Here is a 19,539-nt window from a genome sequence, read left to right on the forward strand (position 1 = left end):
TTAGGACACAGAAAATAGTTCTGGCATTATATTACAGAATTGACCAGTCATATTTCCTGCAATGCAGCATTTTACTCTTTCAGGTTTACATAGAAAATAAAATCTGGCACATGTGCATCAAGAAATATGTACAGAAGTGTATTTGCCCTGTACATATCAAAAACTTCGGAAAACTCAAATGTCTGTGGACAGAAGAGTGGATGGATAAACTGTGGTATGGTCCTCCAATTGAATATGTATCAAAACCCAATGAAGTATAATGAAATAACAGCAACATAGATGAAGTTTAGCGATGCAATATTAAATGGAAAAATTCTAAAAATATTACATATAGTGCCCTTTTTAATCTACTATCATCTTGTTTATATCTATTCCTAAAAATTATGGTTACACTTTTAGTTGCTCTTAAACTTAGAGAAAAGGAAAACAGAATGCTAGTAAGGGTTTCAAGACAGTCGTTACCTCAGAAAGGGGAGGCAGGAAGACTAGATGGGAGGACCGTTTGGATAGATAAGCTATCTATTGCTATTACAGCATTAAAAATGAAGCATGTGTGAATGAGGGCAGCCTGCATGACCCACATGTGAATGTGTCTCATGTCAAAGATTATGTTTAATTCAATTATGTGCAGTTGAAGTAGAATACAATAAGAAAAAAAAAGATTAGGACAAGTGGAAAAGAAAGAGTAGCATAGAACATTTACACCAGTTGGAAATTAAACATTTTGTAACAGATAATCAGGATATAATCTAAGCAGCGCTTACAAAGATATTCCAAACAAAATTGCACAAACAAAACAGAAGGTATCTCTTCTACTTTCTGTCATTCATTTAATAGTCATCATCCAATAAAAATTTAAGCCTGTCATAATATTCAATTTCCTAATAGCCAAGTTAAAAAGGACAAAGAAACAAGTGAAATTAGTTTTAATAGTTTATTTAACCCAATATAACCCAAATATTATGTTAACATATAATGATATAAAAATTATTAGTGAAATAGTCTACCTTCTTTTTTGCATATTGTCTCCGAAGTCTGATGTGTATTTTATACTTACAGCACATCTGAACTTGGATGCCAAATTTTCATCAGAAATACTTGATCTGTACTTAGATTTCATAAAACTTAGAGTTGAAAAAGTAGAACTTAGTTCAGTTAATGGAAAACTAAGTATGTTTACTTATAGGGACATCTAAATATACTGAGTTTTCCATTAACTGAACTAAGTATTGATGTGTTTAGTCTACTTTCTGTTGCTATAACAGAATAACTGAGACTGGGTAATTTATACAGAAAAGAGGTTTATTGGGCCGGGCACAGTCAAGCCTGTAATCCCAGCACTTTGGGAGGCCGAAGTGGGTGGAGCACGAGGTCAGGAGATCGAGACCATCCTGGTCAACATGGTGAAACCCCGTCTCTACTAAAAATAAAAAAAAATTAGCTGGGCATGGTAGTGCGTGCCTGTAATCCCAGCTACTCGGGAGGCTGAGGCAGGAGAATTGCCTGAACCCAGGAGGCAGAGGTTGCCATGAGCCGAGATCATGACACTGCACTCCAGCCTGGGTAACAAGAGCAAAACTCCATCTCAAAAAAAATAGAAAAGAGGTTTATTTAGTTTACAGGTCTGAAGGCTGGGAAGTCCAAGAATCGGCAGCTACATTGTATGAGGGCCTCAAGCTGCTTCACAGCATGGCAGAAAAGTGGAAGGACATGGCAGCTTGTGCGTAAAGGGCAAAACTCAAGGAGTGGCCCTGTCTTATAAACCCACTCTAGTGTTAACTAACCCAGTCCCTTGAGAAGGCAACATTAATCCCTCTTAATGACCTAATCACCTCTTACAGGCCCCATCTCCCAGCACTGACACACCAGGGACCAAATTTCCAACACTCGAATTCTGGAGGACACACAAGGTAGAGCCTTGTCTCTGAATGATCTCTAGACCGTGCATGGTGTTTAAATTAATTAAAATGAAGTAACATTAAAAATTCAGTTCTCTAGTCTCCCTACCTGCCTTTGACATGATCAGTAACCACATTTGGCTAGTGACCACCATAATGGAAGAGCAGGTCTAGATCATTAGTTTAAAAGGTATGCTTTACATTCCCTAAACCTATCCCCAGACCAGCAGCATTAGCATCACCTGGGAACTTGTTAGAACTGCAAGTTGTGGGCCAGGCAAGGTGGTTCACTCCTGTAATCCCAGCACTTTGGGAGGCCAAGGTGAGTGGATCCTTTGAGCTTAGTAGTTGGTGACTGGCCTCGGCAACATGGCAAAAACCCATCTCTTCAGAACACACAAAAATTAGCTAGGTGTGGTGGTATGCACCTGTATACCCAGCTATGCGGGAAGCTACAGTGGGAGGATTGTTCATGTCCAGGAGTTCCAGGCTGCAATAAGTCTCATGATAATGTCATTACACTCCAGCCTAGGCTACAGAATGAGACCTTGTCGTCCCAAAAAAAAAAAGCAAATGGCAACTTAGACACTCTGAGTGTGGGCCCAGTCATCTGGTTTAAACAAGTCCTCCAGGTGATTCTGATGTACATTAAAGTTTGGGAACCACTTGCTCTATCTAGAAATGGACCAACGCTCTATCTCGCTACCTTTTTGCTCGACCATTAATCATAGTGTTGTCCTCATCTGCAGGGTAGAAGCTGGCAGGCTAGGAGCACTTCTGCATTCTACCCTTAGGAAGGTTGGGTGCTGGGGAGAGGGGACAGATTGGAGAAGCAGTTTTCCCTTTTTTTTTTTTTTTGAGACGGAGTTTCGCTCTTGTTACCCAGGCTGGAGTGCAATGGCGCGATCTCGGCTCACCGAAACCTCCGCCTCCTGGGTTCAGGCAATTCTCCTGCCTCAGCCTCCTGAGTAGCTGGGATTACAGGCACGCGCCACCGTGCCCAGCTAATTTTTTGTATTTTTAGTAGAGACGGGGTTTCACCATGTTGACCGGGATGGTCTCGATCTCTTGACCTCGTGATCCACCCGCCTCGGCCTCCTAAAGTGCTGGGATTACAGACTTGAGCCACCGCGCCCGGCCGCAGTTTTCCCTTTTTAAAGGCTGTGACACAACATTGCCCACATCCTTTTGCTCAGCTCCCATTGAATAGAGGTAAATGGCCATACCCTGTGTCTGAGGCTGTAAATTGTAGATTAGCTGGCTGATCACATGCCAAGTGAAAACTTGTGGAGGTGAGGTGGTGGAGGAAGTTGTTCTATTTCTGAGAGGGAAAAGCACAGACTGGATACTGAAGGCAGTTTGCAGTTTCACTGCAATAGATGGGCACAGTTTGATTTATTTTGCAACCTAGAGCTTAACCTTGATTTTATTATTTCATAGTCTCTGATCATTACTAGCATAGTGGGTTCCTCAGAAAAGTGGATGAAATATGGATGCATATAATATCTGAGGAAGTCTCGAAGGTGCTATGAAATATGTCTAAACTTGAAAGGTGCCAGAGCGAACTTGAATCACCAAGATCAGCCTCTGACCAACTTCCTTTAATGCAGAGAAGGCTGTGTGTGGTGCATTGTGTGGAAGGCAGAATTTAGCCCTTGGTGTAACTGTTCAAAGGACAAGTTTAATTGTCCTAACCCCACTCTACGGTAATAACCATTAACATTTTGGTGTGTCTACCTATCTAGATTATAAATATAAAAAATAAATGGGATTATGCTTTTGTGTGATTTTGCAGTCTGCCTTTTGCCTGCACCTTATAGCACAAGTACCTTTTATATCAAATGTATATCTGATTGTTAACAAATTTCTGTCATGGGATATTTCAATAGCTTTCACTTTGTGATTTAGCACTATATAGTAGCACTTTAGTGAACATATAGATACATTTCTACCTGCAATAGCATATTGAAGTGGCATTGTTGTCTGGGGTGAATACCCAGGATTCATTGTCTTACACTAAGAAGAATAACAACAGGGACACACACACACACACACATACACACACACACACACACACACACACGGAGTGGGTTAAGGGGTGGAAAGTTTACCAGGTAGAAGAAAGGAGAAAGGAGAGCAGCTCTCTCTCTTGAGAGAGAGGGATGTTCGAAAAAGAGAAAAAGACTGGCCTGTTGCAGACTGCACCAGGTTTTATAGGCAGGCTTGAGGAGGTGGTGTCTGATACACATAGGGCCCAGAGGTTGGATTGACCAGGTGTAATGTTTACATAGTGCATAGGAAAGGCTGGTCACCCCACCCTAATCTTATTATGCAAATCAGCTTTCCACTTGGCCAGGGCATCTTGTCTGCTCCTTACTGGCACATGTGGCTGACAAAAAGAGAAGATGGAACTGCCATTTTGAACATGCCTAGTCCCAGGTAGTATAAGCCTATGGGCACAACTGCTGGCATTCACCCGTGCAAGCTTCCAGCTTGCTTGTCTATGTGTGCAGCTCGATTTTACAGGCTGCTCTTTTTTCATTCTTTCTTTTTGAGACAAAGTCTTGCTCTGTCACGCAGCTGGAGTGCAATTGCGCCATTGCAGCTCACTGCAACCTCTGCCTCCTGGATTCAAGAGATTCTTCTTCCTCACCCTCCTGAGTTGCTGGGACTACAGATGTATGCCACGACACCCAGCTAATTTTTGTATTTTTAGTAGAGACAGGGTTTCACTATGTTGGCTAGGCTGGTCTTGAACTCCTGGCCTCATGATCCACTCAACCTCAGCCTCCCATAGTGCTAAGATTACAGGTGTGAGCCACCATGCCCATTTTACAGGCTGCTCTTTATTAGAAAAGAAAATTATTTGGGGCTGTTTTTCATTAAGAGGAAAACCTTACCCAAGACACCTGTATTCTCACTATCTGCCTAAGTAATTTCTTCTTAACTTCTATATCAATATGAGTAGCCCTTTCCCCACATCCTGACCACCTCTAGGATGGTCCCATTTCTTTTTTCTTGAGACAGGGTCTTGCTCTGCCACCCATGCTGGAGTTAAGTGGCATGATTACGCCTCACTGCAGCCTTGGACTCCTGGCCTCAAGTGATTCTTCTGCCTTATCCTCCCAGGTAGCTGGGACTATAGGAGTGCATCACTGTGTTCTGCTAATTAAAAAAAGAAAACGTTTTGTAGATTTAGGGTCTGGCTATGTTACCCAGACTGGTCTTGGACTCCTGGTCCAGCATCCTTCTTAATCTCTGCAAATCTAATAAGCAAAATTATAAACTTAAACAAACATGGTTAATTCTTGTTGATATTTTCATGTTTTTGATAGTCATCTTAGGGGTTCTTAAACTGTGCTCCTGTGCCATAGAAACTAGACACAGGTGTTTTACTGCTCAGATCCGTAAACTGGGCAAAACAATAGTATCTTTTCTCACTTCGCCAAAATAATATTATAACTTTCCTCTCTTTAAAGCTTTTCCTATACATTTTTCTTAAATGTTTGCTATATTTTGATGCTTATTTTAGAATCTGGTCTAAGATAAAAAAGATATATTTTTGTAACATGATATTACATAAAGATGTATTTTAACTTTAAATTTAATATATCAATAATTTATTGCTTTCTTTTTTCTTTTTTGACCCTCACCCTCCAACTCTCAAATTATGTTTCTAATGAGTACTTTAACTTCAAGGAAGTAAACAAGTTTGGGAATTACTACTTCCAGAGACATAGGGCACGTGGTTAAAGAGAGGGGAAGGCTCTGGACTCAAAAGTGCTTGTATTTGAATCCTAGCTGTGGTTCAATAAGCAGTGTGATCTTGGACAAGCTATTGAAGCTGTCTGAGCCTCAGTTTCTTCATATGTAAAATGGAATAATAGAACCTGTACCACAAGGGGGTCATGATGGCTAAATCAAAACATGAGTAGGGCACTGCCACACTTCACAAAATAATTATTAGCTGTTATTATTATTCTTTCATATAGGAGGAAACTGTTACCTAGCTCATTACTCTCAGCATTTAAATAGCATACAACATTTTGCTTATTGTTTTTACTGTCTTGAAATGATATGCTGGTTTCTAGGACATTGAGGTTTCTACCCAGCCCAGTACTTTATTCTGGTAACAGCTCCCCATTGGTCTTTCAAAAGCAGTACCCCAGAAATACCCCTCTGCATTACCTTTCCATTTCTGTGTAGTGGAGGTGGGGCCTGTTCCTGGGCTCAGATGTTCTCTTGTAAGTACTCTTAACTTCTGTCTCTGAGAAACCCTTCAGAATGACTCAGAACACCTGACTTTTAAAAAAAACTCTCAGGTAATTTGTAATTGCAACCAACATTGGAGATCAAATAATTATGCAAAGCTAATTCCTGGTGACCTAAATACAGCCCATGGTGTAATGCCTAGATGGAAATTATTTTGGGAACTTAACATTCTTATTTTAAGAATGGGAATAATATTGGGAACTTAACATTCTTATTTTCTACTTGTTAAAATTCTTCAAGTACTTTCTTTTCTTTTTTTTTTTGAGATGGAGTTTCACTCTTCTTGTCCAGGCTGGAGTGCAACGGCGTGATCACAGCTCAGTGCAACGTCCGCCTCCCGGGTTCAAGTGATTCTCCTGCCTCAGCTTCCGAGTAGGTGGGATTACAGGTGTGCACCACCATGTTGGGCTAATTTTGTATTTTTAGTAGAGACAGGGTTTCTCCATGTTGGTCAGGCTGCTCTCAAACTCCTGACATCAGGTGATCTGCCTGCCTTGGCCTCCCAAAGTGCTGGGATTACAGGTGTAAGCCACCACACCCACCCTTCTTCAGGTACTTTCAAAACAGCTGATTGAAGAAACCTGTTCGATATTCTGAGGGCAGAAATGGGAAGAAGAGCTTTTTCAGTCTTGGGTAGGTTGTGAATCTGCTTCTTCCCCTTTAAAAAAGAATCCTTGAATTTGCTTCAGAAATGAAATACCCAGTAAAAGTGAAGTTAGAAATCGGATGACAACCAACTTCCAATGCTGAACATCTAATTCCTGCAAAGCGGCCTTGCTCTCTGAAAACTGTTGCCGTTTTCACAAGTTTTACTTGAACTTATTTTATCATGGCTTCATCCTCTGTATTTGTTGAGGTTTCTCGATGACCTGAGAGTAGGACCCCTTCACTTCTGGCAGTTCTGCTTTCAATGCTAATTCATCCAGAATTACTGGGGATATTATTACTTTAGTTATCATTGAAATGTTTAGTATCAGATTAAAAAACATCATCAGACGTCAGCATGCATGATTTTACTCACATGACTCAGAGCAGAATCCTGAGGATCCCTTGGCCTCTGGGAATGTTAGGGTGGTGAATGACTTGTGGGCAGGGAGAGAGGGTTCAGTCAGATGTTCAGTACCTGGAGCCTCAAAATTGGCATCAGAAGGGATCTGGCCATGGACAAGCTATTTAATCTCTCTATTTTTTGAGTCTTTAGTAACAGTACCCACCTCATGCATTGTTGTGCATGTTAAGCTGATCCACTTAGCATGATGAGCTTAGCACAGTATCTCGCACATGGTAATTCTTTTATAAGCACTAGTAATTATCATTAGTAATATTATTCACATAGACACAATTCTAGAGACACTGAAAATATTCTTGCCTCACACTTTACATTTTGAAGAAGTAATAGTTCTCTGGTGACAATTTTTTTCTTTTTCTCAAGAGTTGAATAATTTACTCAGATATTTGATAATATTAATCATATAGTCTTAAAGACTGAATGTTCATCCAGTATTACATTAATAGGAAAAAATGGAAATATTTTCATAACAATTCTTAATGCTAATTACTATGCATGTCTAAAGTCATATCATTTACTCAATTTCTAATGTACCTGCTATAATAATACTTTAGAAAGTGAAATAGTAATAATGACAACAACATCAACTTTTGCAGTTGAATCTGAATGAATATGGAGTTCGAGAGAATATCTGTTCAATTCAGGTTGTCATTGTTAAATATTTCACAGGTTGTGAGTTGCCAATCTTTGCTGGACTTAAGCCCTTTAAAATAAAATGTACTTCAGGCTGTAGTATAACCTACCAGCTTGTTACCAGTGTGATGGAGAGAGAGAGACAGACAGTCATTTTTTAAAAAATACCTTTTGTTTTTAGATAATTAAAGATTCACAGGAAGTTGCCCAAAAATCCACAGGGAGGTACTGTGTACATTTCACTGGTTTCCCCAAAGGTAACATCTTATAAAACTATATAAAAGTACAATATCAAAACCCTGACACAGATGTTAGTCCAATCCACAGATCTTACTCAAATATGTAAGTATTTTCTCCCTGTCTGTAACTGGTTTTTTCATTGTTTTCATGGGACCTTTTGTAGAGCAAGATTTTTAATTTTGGTAAGGTCAATTTACCACTTTTTCCTTTTTTGATCTAGGGTAGTATTTCTGGAAGGCTGTCCCAGACAGTACTTGCTTTTGGAATCATTTGTAGTACCTATTACAAAACCCATTTGCTTGGGCCCCACACCAAACTCTCTGAATCAGACTCATGGAATGGGGTCTGGTAGTCATTTAAGAAGCTCCCTAAAACCTGAGAATCACTGATTCAGAGAGCTTAGCCTTGGGTCCTTTTTCTTCTTGTCCTGCATTGTCTATGAGTCACCCCCCTTATTCTTAACCATTTTATCAAATATGTTTGGATAACTTCTGAATTTATCATCTTAACCTCTATGATGAGCTCCAGAATAGCTACCTTGCCGGATACTCTTCTATTATACACATAATGTGTTTAATAAATGAGTTATTCGTTAGGTATTACTTTTCTGGACCCCTTTGAACAGAATGTAATAGAATATATAGAATAAGAACCTTCCCAATTAATGTTTATAAATTCTCAAAGAGGCAAGACATTGGTCTTGATACATGAATTACTTTAATTATAGAATACTTTGTGGGGAGGGTTTGAGTTTTATATATATAATCTTGGGGTTAATGATTTTTTTATGGTCTTATTTGTATCTCTTCTTTTCATTGGAACAGATAATTTGATATAATTTCTATTTAGAAAAAGTACATAGTGCTTGATAAGTATCAATATGCCTATGGCTTAACAATCTCATTTTTAGATGGTTTGGTTTCTCTTTTTAAAAATTTTAAGTATTTTTCATTAGCATAAATATCTGTTTCTTGGGTGTCTTTAATGAAAAATGACATTTTCATAGCTGGATATTTTATGGATATTGGAATGTAATCAGAACATTTATGAAAATGTCCATTTTTGTTTTATTTTTACATTAGATTCAGGAGGTTCATGTGCAGGCTTGTTACATGGGTTCAATTTTTAAATGTCTCATTTTTATATCGCTTGTTTTAACATGTTAGACTGTTTTTTACAAGTTGGATTCTCATTTTGTATGTTCTCCCTAGTCATTGGTTCTGTTTAATCCTCGTTTGTAGTTGCTACAGTCTCTTAAAAGTTATACTATCCGACCGGGTGCAGTGGCTTATGCCTGTAATCCTAGCACTTTGGGAGGCCGAGGCAGGCAGGTCACCTGAGGTCAGGAGTTCAAGACTAGTCTGACAAACATGGAGAAATCCTGTCTCTACTAAAAATAAAAAATTAGCTGAGCATGGTGGTGCATGCCTGTGATCCTAGCTACTTGTGAGGCTAAGGCAGGAGAATCACTTGAACCCAGGAGGTGGAGGTTACAGTGAGCCAAGATCACGCCATTGCACTCCAGCCTCAGCAGCAAGAGCGAAACTAAAAAAAAAAAAAAAACTGTCTCTTTAAGATAATAGAACATGCTATGCTAAAGGTAGAAGCTAAAATGATGATGAAATGCTCTATATTTCTTTTTTTTTTTTGAGACGGAGTTTCACTCTTGTACCCAGGCTGGAGTGCAATGGCGCTATCTCGGCTCACTGCAACCTCCGCCTCCTGGGTTCAGGCAATTCTCCTGCCTCAACCTCCTCAGTAGCTGGGATTACAGGCATGTGCCACCATGCCCAGCTAATTTTTTGTATTTTTAGTAGAGATGGGGTTTCACCATGTTGACCAGGATGGTCTCGATCTTTTGACCTCGTGATCCACCCGCCTCGGCCTCCCAAAGTGCTGGGATTATAGGTTTGAGCCACCACGCCCAGCCAAAATGCTCTATATTTCTTATAGCTTAATCTTGAAAAAAATTATAAGTTTAGTGAATAGTGCTTAATGGTGTCTTTGTCTTAGTTCAATTAATTAGAGTTCAGTAGCCAAGAAAAGAAAGCTAATTTTGCTTTGGTTGTAAAGTTTGGATTTCGCTTATTACCACAGTAGAGTGGTCAAAGAACAGTGAGAGCTTTAGCTCACAGTGTCCCTCCTGTAATTATAATACGCTACTCTGTCATGATATCATCTTTCTGCACTTGCAGCCCTTTTAGGAGAGTCTGACGTCAGGCAAGGTTGGTTTCTGTGTGGGCCTGCTATCCCTGGTGACAGGGAAGCTTGGTCATCCAGCCAGTCTCCACGAACTTCAGATTGCCATACCACCGGCATGGGCTGTGGGAGATATCAGGGGATTCAGTGACAGTGTGATTGGCTTATGTAAACAGAGACATAGTCTCAAGTAAGTGGTCTCCAAAGACTGATGCTGGTAGGAATGTATTAAGTATGATGCACTCCAGGATGCTTGAGTCTTCCTTGTCCACCTTGGATGTCAGAATTAGTCTATAGTCATTTATAAGTGTGACATTGTCTTAATCTTCATCATAATTTTAAACAGTTGATTCTCCAGGATTGTTGACTCCAGAATTACCATCTTTGACCATAGCTCCCTATCACTGTTTATCCTTTTCATTCTTTTTTTTTTTTTGAGATGGAGTCTTGCTCTGTCCCCCAGACTGGAGTACAGTGGCACGATCTCAGCTCACTGCAACCTCCACCTCTTGGGTTCAAGCGATTCTCCTCCCTCAGCCTCCTGAGTAGCTGGAACTCCAGCGCACCACCACGCCCAGCTAATTTTTTGTATTTTTAGTAGAGATACGGTTTCACCATGTTAGCCAGGATGATATCGATCTCCTGACCTTGTGATCTGCCTGTCTTGGCCTCCCAAGGTGCTGGGATTACAGGTGTGAGTCACCGCGCCCAGCCCTCATTCTTCCTTTTACTCAACCTGGCATTGCCCTGAATTCAGCCCCCAGCCTCCTTCCTGTCTTCTCAGTTCTTCTGCTTTGAGTTTTATGGCCTTAACTTGGACCTCAAATAGGCTGATTCAACTGGACTGTCTAGTTTTTCTTATCTCTTATACTGTCTGAGCCATGTGGCCAATACTAATCTTGAGAAAACCCTAATGTCATTCTTTTACCTTTTACTCTGGGGATAAATAACTTTTTGCAGTAGGTATTCAGGACACTGCATTGATTTTTTTTATTTCCCTTGCTGGACCCTCACAGTATACAGTACTTAAGTAAGGATTACTTAATAACCCTTTCATGTCCATCTAGTTGATCCTAACTCCATGGGTGCTGTTCCAAGTGTTTTTCTCTCCAAGACCCTACTTCTATCCCCCTATCTCTACAGATTTCTTGCTGCTCACTTTTCTGATAAAATCAAGGCTATCGGATATGCATTTCCTCAGTTTGTTTTTTAAATCTCCAGTTCTCTGCATTCTTACTGCCTATGCTTTCATTCCTTCTGTTTAAAACAGATTGAAAAGATCTCCTATATTGCTCACCCATCTGTTTCTTTCCTTAATCATATACCTTCCCACTCTTGTGAGATGCTGGTTTATCACTTATATTCTTCCTTTATTGTAACCTAAACTTAGTAGCTTCTCACCATACAAAAATGCTCAGATCTCTCTCCACCTCAGCATGATTGACATTTTGGGTTGGCCGATTCTTCATTGTAGGGTACTGTCCTGTCTACTGCAGGATGTTCAGAGGCAACCGTGGCCCCTACCCACCAGATGCCAGTAATACCCTGGAGTTATAACAACGGGAAATGTCTCCAGACATTGCCAAATGTCCCTGGAGGCACAAAGTCACCCCTCTGTGAGGACCACTGGTTTAGAAATGATTCTCGCAATCGAGCCATTCCAACCATCACTACCCGCCTTTCATTCCCATCACTATAAGCTTCCCTGTGGACCACTCACTTCTTTTTTCCATTGAATTACCATCCAGTCAATCCTGAGTTAGGTTTCTGACAAGTCTCATTACTGGAAAATGCTCTGAGAGGTCTGTAGTGACCTGGCGGCCAAATCCAGGGAATGACCTTTTCTCAATTCCTTGATTGACTGCAATTTTTTTCACTGTCAGCATGTTGTGGAACCCATCTCATGTATTCTTTTGGGTCAGCTGCTATCTCCCTGACTGCCTCCTTCAGTGGTCTCTCCTTATCTGCAATTTCAGTTACCCATGGTCCATCAAGGTCTGAACATATTATAAGGAAAATTCCAGAAATAAATCATACATTTTATATTGCTCTCCATTCTGAGTAGCATAATGAAATCTCATGCCACCTCACTCTCTCCCACCCGGGATGTGAATCATCCCTTTTTCCAGCATCTACACTATCAATGCATTGATTACTCAGTAGCCATCTCAGTGATCAGATGGTCATGGTATCGCAGTGCTTGTGTTCAAGTCACTCTTACTGTACTTACCAATGGCCCCAAAGTGTAAAACTAGTGATGTCAATTCAGATACGCCAAAGAGAAGCCATAAAGTACTTTTAAGTGAAAAGGTGAAAGTTCTTGACTTAATAAGGAAAACGAATAAAGCCTAAACTGGGGTTGCTGAGAGCTGTGGTAAGAATGAATCTCCTATCTGTAAAATTGAGAAGAAGGAAAAAAAATTCGTGCTGGTTTTGCTGTCATACCCAAACTGCAAAAGTTATGGCCACAGTACGTGATAGATGCTTAGTTAAGATGGAAAAGACATTAGGGTTGTAGATGGAAGACAATGAACAATGTTCCTATTGATAGTAATCCATGTTTTCAGGTACCCACTGGGGGTCTTGGAACATATCCCCCCACAATAAGGGGTTCTGCTCTACATACTTTCTAAATGTAGGCACTCCCCCCATGTGGGCCTCTGCTGTGTGCTTTTTCACATTTCTTATTCCCTCTCCTGCCTGTTACAGTCACGTCCATGTGGATGATTTCCAAATATAGATTTGTCTCTTGGGTGGATTCTAGTCTTACATGTCCTTTTGCCTTTTGATCATCTACGTGACACATTAAAACATATATTTTAATGTTTTAAAAATCAGAGTTCTTACCTTTCCTTCTTTCATTGATTCCCATTAATGGTATCACAGCCCTTTGTATATTCAATTCCCCAAACATATTTTGGTTTTCTATCACATCAGTAAAAAGGTTTTGAGTATGTTATACCCAAAACATGTTTATTAATAAATATGATACATGTGCAGTAGCATTGTTATATGAAATAGAAATTTTACAAAGATGTTTTTAAAAAAATCAAAATTTAATACTTTGTTACATACAAATTTAAGTACAGTTTATTTTGATTTTTCATTTCAATGTCTTAGTTGAAAAAAGTTACCCTACAGACATGTGGATTAAAATAGAAGTATGTTTTTGGCTATACTTTTGAAGTCATAATACTCAAGTATAATGGTGATTGCCAGAAATTGAGGGGAGGTGAGAATGGGGAGTTAATTTAATGGGTACATAGTTTTAGTTTGGGAGATGAAAAGGTTCTAAAGATGGATGATGGTGATGGTTATACAGCAGTATAAATGTACTTAATACCCTACACTTTATGTGTATTTTGCCACAATTAAGGATAAGGCCAGATGTGGTGGCTCACATCTGTAATCTCAGCACTTTGGGAGTCTGAGGTGGGTGTATAACAAGGTCAGGAGTTTGAGACCAGCTTGGCCAACTTGGCAAGACCCCATTTCTACTAAAAATACAAAAATTAGCCAGTTGCAGTGGTGTGAGGGCATGGTTCCAGCTACTAGGAAGGCTGAGGTGGGAGGACCACTTGAACCCAGGAGACGGAAGTTGCAGTGAGCCAAGATCATGCCACTACACTACATCCTGGGCATCTTATTAATTAGTTAATTAATTAATAGAAGTGTTTAGAATTAGCCAGGTGTGGTGATGGGAGCCTATGATCCCAGCTACTCGGGAGGCTGAGGCAGGAGAATTGCTTGAGCCCGGGAGGTGGAGGTTACAGTGAACCAAGGTTGTGCCACTGCACTGTAGCCTGGGTGACAGAACAAGACTCCTTCTGAAAAAAAAAGAAGAAGTGTTTAGCTGAGAACTATTCACATAATCACTTAATAAAAGTGAATGTTAATAATTAATAATTGCCATTATTATTTCTATACCACTATCATTACTAATTGTCCCCATGGGCCTATTCATAGTTCTCAGATAATATCCCAATTTTGGCTGAGTAATCCATCTTATCCATTATGTGCCACATAGTCCCTTATATATAGTGGGAAATTATTATTGAATAAATAATGGGATAACAATGGACGATAATCTTTTTTGTGTGTGTTTCTTTAGGAATTTAGTTGTCTGAAAATGAGCATGGCTTATGGTGAAATTTTCGTTCATTTAAATTTGATATATTAAGTGTACTGATGCCTCTCTGCATGTATTTATATTCATGGCAGAAATTTATAGTTAAGGCAGTTTAAGCTCATAGAGTACAGATATATATTTTTTTTTACTCTGGAAATTTTGTCTCCATGTACTTGTATTGGCTATTTTAAAAGTTTTCTTTTGAGACTCTTTTTTTTTTTTTTTTTTTGACATGGTCTCACTCTGTCACCCAGGCTGGAGTGCAGTGGCATGATCTTGGCTCATTGCAACCTCCACCTCCCTGGTTCAAGCAATTCTTCTGCCTCAGCCTCCCAAGTAGCTAGGATTACAGGCGCATACCACCACGCCTGGCTGACTTTTTTATTTTTAGCAGAGATGGGGTTTCTCCTTGTTGGCCAGGCTGGTCTTGAACTCCTGACCTAAAGTGATTCACTCACCTCGCCTCCAAAGTGCTGAGATTATAGGCATGAGCCACCATGCCCAGCCTGAGGCTTTTTAAAAGGCATCTTAAAGTTGTGCAAAGTTAAAATAATTGCCTTGGACAACAGTGACTTTAAGATGATTTTACGGGCCACATGATGATATTTCAGTCAATGATAGGTGGCATATATGACAGTAGTGCCTTAAGATTATCATATAGTATTTTTATGTTTTGCTATTTTTGTGTGTTTAGATGTGTTGAGATACACAAATGCAATGAGTTGCAATTGCCTACGGTATTCAGTACAATAATATGTTATGAAGATTTGTAGCCTGGGAGCAATCGGCTGTGCCACACGGCCTGGTGTGTAGTAGGCTACAGCATCTAGGTTTGTGTACGTGCACTCTATGATGTTCACACAACGATGAAATCACCTAAAGACACATTTCTCAAAATGTATCCTTGTTGTTAGCATGTACATGACTATATATGTTGTGAAAGTGTGATTCAGAACTATTTTTAAGTGGGTTTGATATGGAAAATATGTTCTCAGAAAAAAGAAAAGGAAAACTTGGTGTTCTTAATTACTCACACCTGAACTCTGCCTCTTATTTACCCCTTAACTAATATTATTTGGCTCCTCTGACATCATCTCAAAGTATCTGCCTTTCCTTTCTTTACCGGTTCCCAGGGACCTTTCTATGTAGCTGTCTAGTTCAGTAGCCTACTTTCCAGAAAAAATGTAATCCCAATTCCCACATCTCCCTTGGCTTCACTGTTTCCTCCTCCTCTTTCCTCCTTTCCCCGTGCATCAGCAGATGTGGATGACATCATCTTTTTATTTGGCAGTCTCACTGGTGTTAAATGTCACCCTGCCAAGAGTCAAGCACTGCGAGTCTGCTTCTGCAGTTTTTGCTTTTACTTAAGTTGGTGGAAGTTTTGCATTGAACAAAAAATTTTGAATTGTGATACCTTCATTTAAACAAAAAACACAAAAATCAACCCTGGAATTAGATTTGAATTAGGAGCCCCTTACAACCTGTAGCTGAATCAGTGGTTGGTGCAATGATTTTATACCATCTGGTAGTGCTTTTCAAAATACAACCAGTTGGCCAAAATGTGAGTAGGATATCGATGTTTCAAGCTTTTATCAAAGAAATGGTAGATGACCTCACTTAATCATCTAAAACCTGTCCAAAAAATTTAAAAAGCTGTGAATTTTAAATTGTTTCTGCAAGGTAGCTCTGAAGGAATATATATATATATTTAAGCTACTAAATATATATATATACATAAAGCCTTAGAAAATTCACCCACATTTTTTTCTTACGTGGTTTATTTATAACATGTATTTAATATGCTAAAATTACATAATTCATATATTTTATTAACACTTTTAAATAAATATAAAATATAAACAACTTATATATAAAAATGTATAAAATCGATAACTCTGTATAGTGAGTTGATAGACTTCTGTATATTCTCAGTATGTAAATTGCTGTAGTTGAGAATGAGCCCTGTTCACAGTTCTTAGAGAGGCCCTGTGTCCCCATCCTTTGGGACTGCTCCTTGGCATGGGAATGGAGGATATCCAGAGGTTAGTAGGAAGCTTGGAATGACACCTTCAAAGAAGGTAGGACAGTTTTAAGCTACTAAAATAGGTCTCAAGAGTGAAATGGCACATGTGCTTCATTTCTGTTTCACTTAATCCTATCACATACTTGACATTTCCATATGAAAGTCTCAAAGGCGTCTTTAACTTTTTAGATTTTTGTTCAGAACCAGTCTTTTGATCCTGTACTTGCCAACTAAGCCTGTGCCTGTTACTGTTCCTGTTGTAGGAGCCACTCCATTCAATCAGTTGCTCCAGTCAGAAACTCCAGGATCACCTTTGGTGCCTCTCTCCTTCACTGCACTCCCCCAACCCCCACCCAATATGGCTTAGCCCTATCCATTCATCTCCAAAATATATTCCAAACTCATCCCCTTCTCCCAACTCTATTGCCATAGCTTCCCTGTTTCTCATTCTCCTCCATTCATCTTAGCCCTATCCATTCATCTCCAAAATATATTCCAAATTCATCCCCCTCTCCCAACTCTTTTGCTGTAGCTTCCCTCTTTCTCATTCTCCTCCATTCATTGTTTTAAAAACACAAATTTGATCCTTTTACTGCTCTGGTTAAAGTCTTTCACCATCTCCCATTGCACTTAAGGAAAAAGAAAAAAAAAAACCCCAATCCTTTATTGGCTCCAAATTATCTGTCTCCTGCTTACACCTACCACTACCTCATTGCATGCCCTCCTCTGCCTTACACACTCTTCTCAAACTCCGCTGGTCTTTTTGAGTTCCTTCGCTTCACTGTAACTTCCTCTGAGAAGCCTTCTCCTCCCTTAGAACTATGATACATTATGTCCTCTTCTTTTATTTTTTCTCCTAATACCATGTTCTTTTTCTTCTCACGTTTAATATTTGTAATCATATGCTTAGCTATTTGTTTAATACTTTAATCCATCTCTCCTGTAAGTCCATGAGAGCAAGGATAAATTCTTTTGGTTTAACACCATATCCCCAGTTCCTAGTACTGTGTCTGGCACATATTAGGGATTTAGTGTATATTTGCAAGAATGAATAAATGAATGTCTTTTTATAAAAAGGGAATAATATCATATTCTTAATTTTTTCCCCTTGGTTGTTAAAGATAGTAGGTAGCCTTCTCAACTGGAAGGCATTTGATAGATATGCTTTTATAGTTTTATGTGATTATGAATATCCTGGCATTTGCTATGCAGAGAAAGACTACTGCTTATGCTTATTTCATGGTTTCTGACACTTGGTTAACAATTTAATTTTAAATCACTACTGAGACTTCCTTCAAATGGAAAAATAAACTTACCTAGGTTCATTTTTAAACTTACCTAGGTTCATTGTTTAAAATGTATGAGCAAGCCCTACTGTACTGTACAGAACAGCAAAAATAATTTCCTGCTTTGGTAGTGGGAAAAAAGTTTTCTCCACGTGTTATTTTCTCCCAGCAATGTGCTAAGTTACAGATGCTATATTATCTCCATAATAAAAAGATTTTGATTGAATGGTAAGTGAGGCTGTAGCAACCATATTAAAATATACTTTTCCAGCATATGCTTCGTTTCAAGGGTAACAGGGATGCAAATGTAAAATGACATGATGGATTATACTACAGCAACTTCTTACTCAATGATTCGACAGAACTCAAGCATGTCTTTCATTGATAGTGGGTTTCCATCACATCAGAGCTGTTTGAGGAATGCCTGCCTCCTTGCTTAGCCTAAATGTGCTGGTTAATTTTCACTAGATGCATTTTCTAGACCCAGTGGCCAAAAGCACTTGGAACATGATTTCTTACTTTTTCTTAATTTTTAAAAAAAAATCATTGACTTAGGGTGGTGATTGGCAACCTTTTCATAATTGCACTTCTGCTCATTTGAAAATGCTGTGACAAAGTGTGTATAGTTGAATTCTGTTGTTTGCTAGGAGCCTTAATAAAAATGCATGCTGGAAACCTACCCCAGATTTAAGTATGATGTTTTCACTGTGCCGTGATATGGGGACATAGAAAGAATTCAGCTGTACCCTCTTCATTAAGAGGAGGCTGGTGTTTATTTCAAGTCAGTGTGTATTAAACAATCTGAGTACAAAATACTACATTAGACGCAGTGTGGGATGCACCACAGATTGAACAAACACTACCTGTGGTGGGAAAGAAGTATATGTGGGATAATGAGATACCAATCCAATAATTTATGCTGTGTTGACTAAAGGGTACATCCACCTATACCGTGTCATCTGATCTTCACAATAAGCCTTTGGAGCAGGTGGGGGAGGAGAGGGGCTGGTATTGTTATAGCTCATTCACTGCTCGGGAAACTGAACTTGAGATGACTTATGACATGTTCAAGGGTGTACAGCTGGGAACTGGCAGAACTGGCATGCAGAGCCATGTCTTGGGCTCTGAGTCTCGGCTCTAGATTCCATAGTACATCCTATAGGAATTTAGAGAAGGGAAAGGCTGATGTTTATGTGCCCTGGGATGGTGGCCTAAGAGTATTCCACACAAAGGCCCTGTACTCCCGGCTCTCATAGTTTTGGAAAAGACCTTGGAAGCCTACCTGCTAGGCTTCATCTGGTTCCTGGCCCCTTCCTCGCTTGCTCCATCAGTTATATCCTCTTTTCAGTGTTTCTCCAGTCTTGACCTTACCACTAGCCCTCACCGTCTCTTCACTCCCAGATTTTTCCTTGATCCCACTTTGCTTTCATGTCACCATTTTTTGTCTCTGTTCTTCCTTTCACTGTGAGAGTATTAGCTGATTCTCCTTTATGAAGGCCGTTCACTCCTTAACCTGAAATTGTGCATCAGTAAGATCACCAGTGCTGTCTGAGTTCCCATTTTCCACCCCTCACTCTACATGGTCTCCATGCAGTCTATGCTTCTATGAACCAGACACCATTTCCTGACTATCCCCTCCTGTGGCTCTGGGCACCTTCTCTTGCAGCTGCACGCCTGCCTCTGTACCTTCCAGTGCTCTTCTTCCACTCTGCTCCTTTCAGCATTTGAAGTTCTGGAGTTGCTTTATGGCCTGGCATGAGAACTGAGTTACCTAGGAGCCATGCCTCCAT

The 19,539-nt window shown here is 39.6% G+C and overlaps 1 protein-coding gene across 19 annotated transcripts in view; it reads left to right on the top strand.

The window, feature by feature from the left end:
* OSBPL6 (oxysterol binding protein like 6) overlaps window positions 1-19,539 on the top strand; it is a 209,786-nt gene that overhangs the window by 36,425 nt on the left and 153,822 nt on the right. For 3 of the 19 annotated variants that reach the window (XM_078327216.1, XM_078327219.1, XM_078327230.1), the window contains exon 4: window positions 6,437-6,558. The exons of the other annotated variants lie outside the window; for them this stretch is intronic. The gene's annotated coding sequence lies outside the window, so the exon portion shown is untranslated. The remainder of the gene's footprint in view (window positions 1-6,436; window positions 6,559-19,539) is intronic. 19 annotated transcript variants of the gene reach the window in all.

Source organism: Callithrix jacchus, chromosome 6 (genome assembly GCF_049354715.1).
Source record: "Callithrix jacchus isolate 240 chromosome 6, calJac240_pri, whole genome shotgun sequence".
Classification (NCBI taxonomy): Eukaryota; Metazoa; Chordata; class Mammalia; order Primates; family Cebidae; genus Callithrix; species Callithrix jacchus.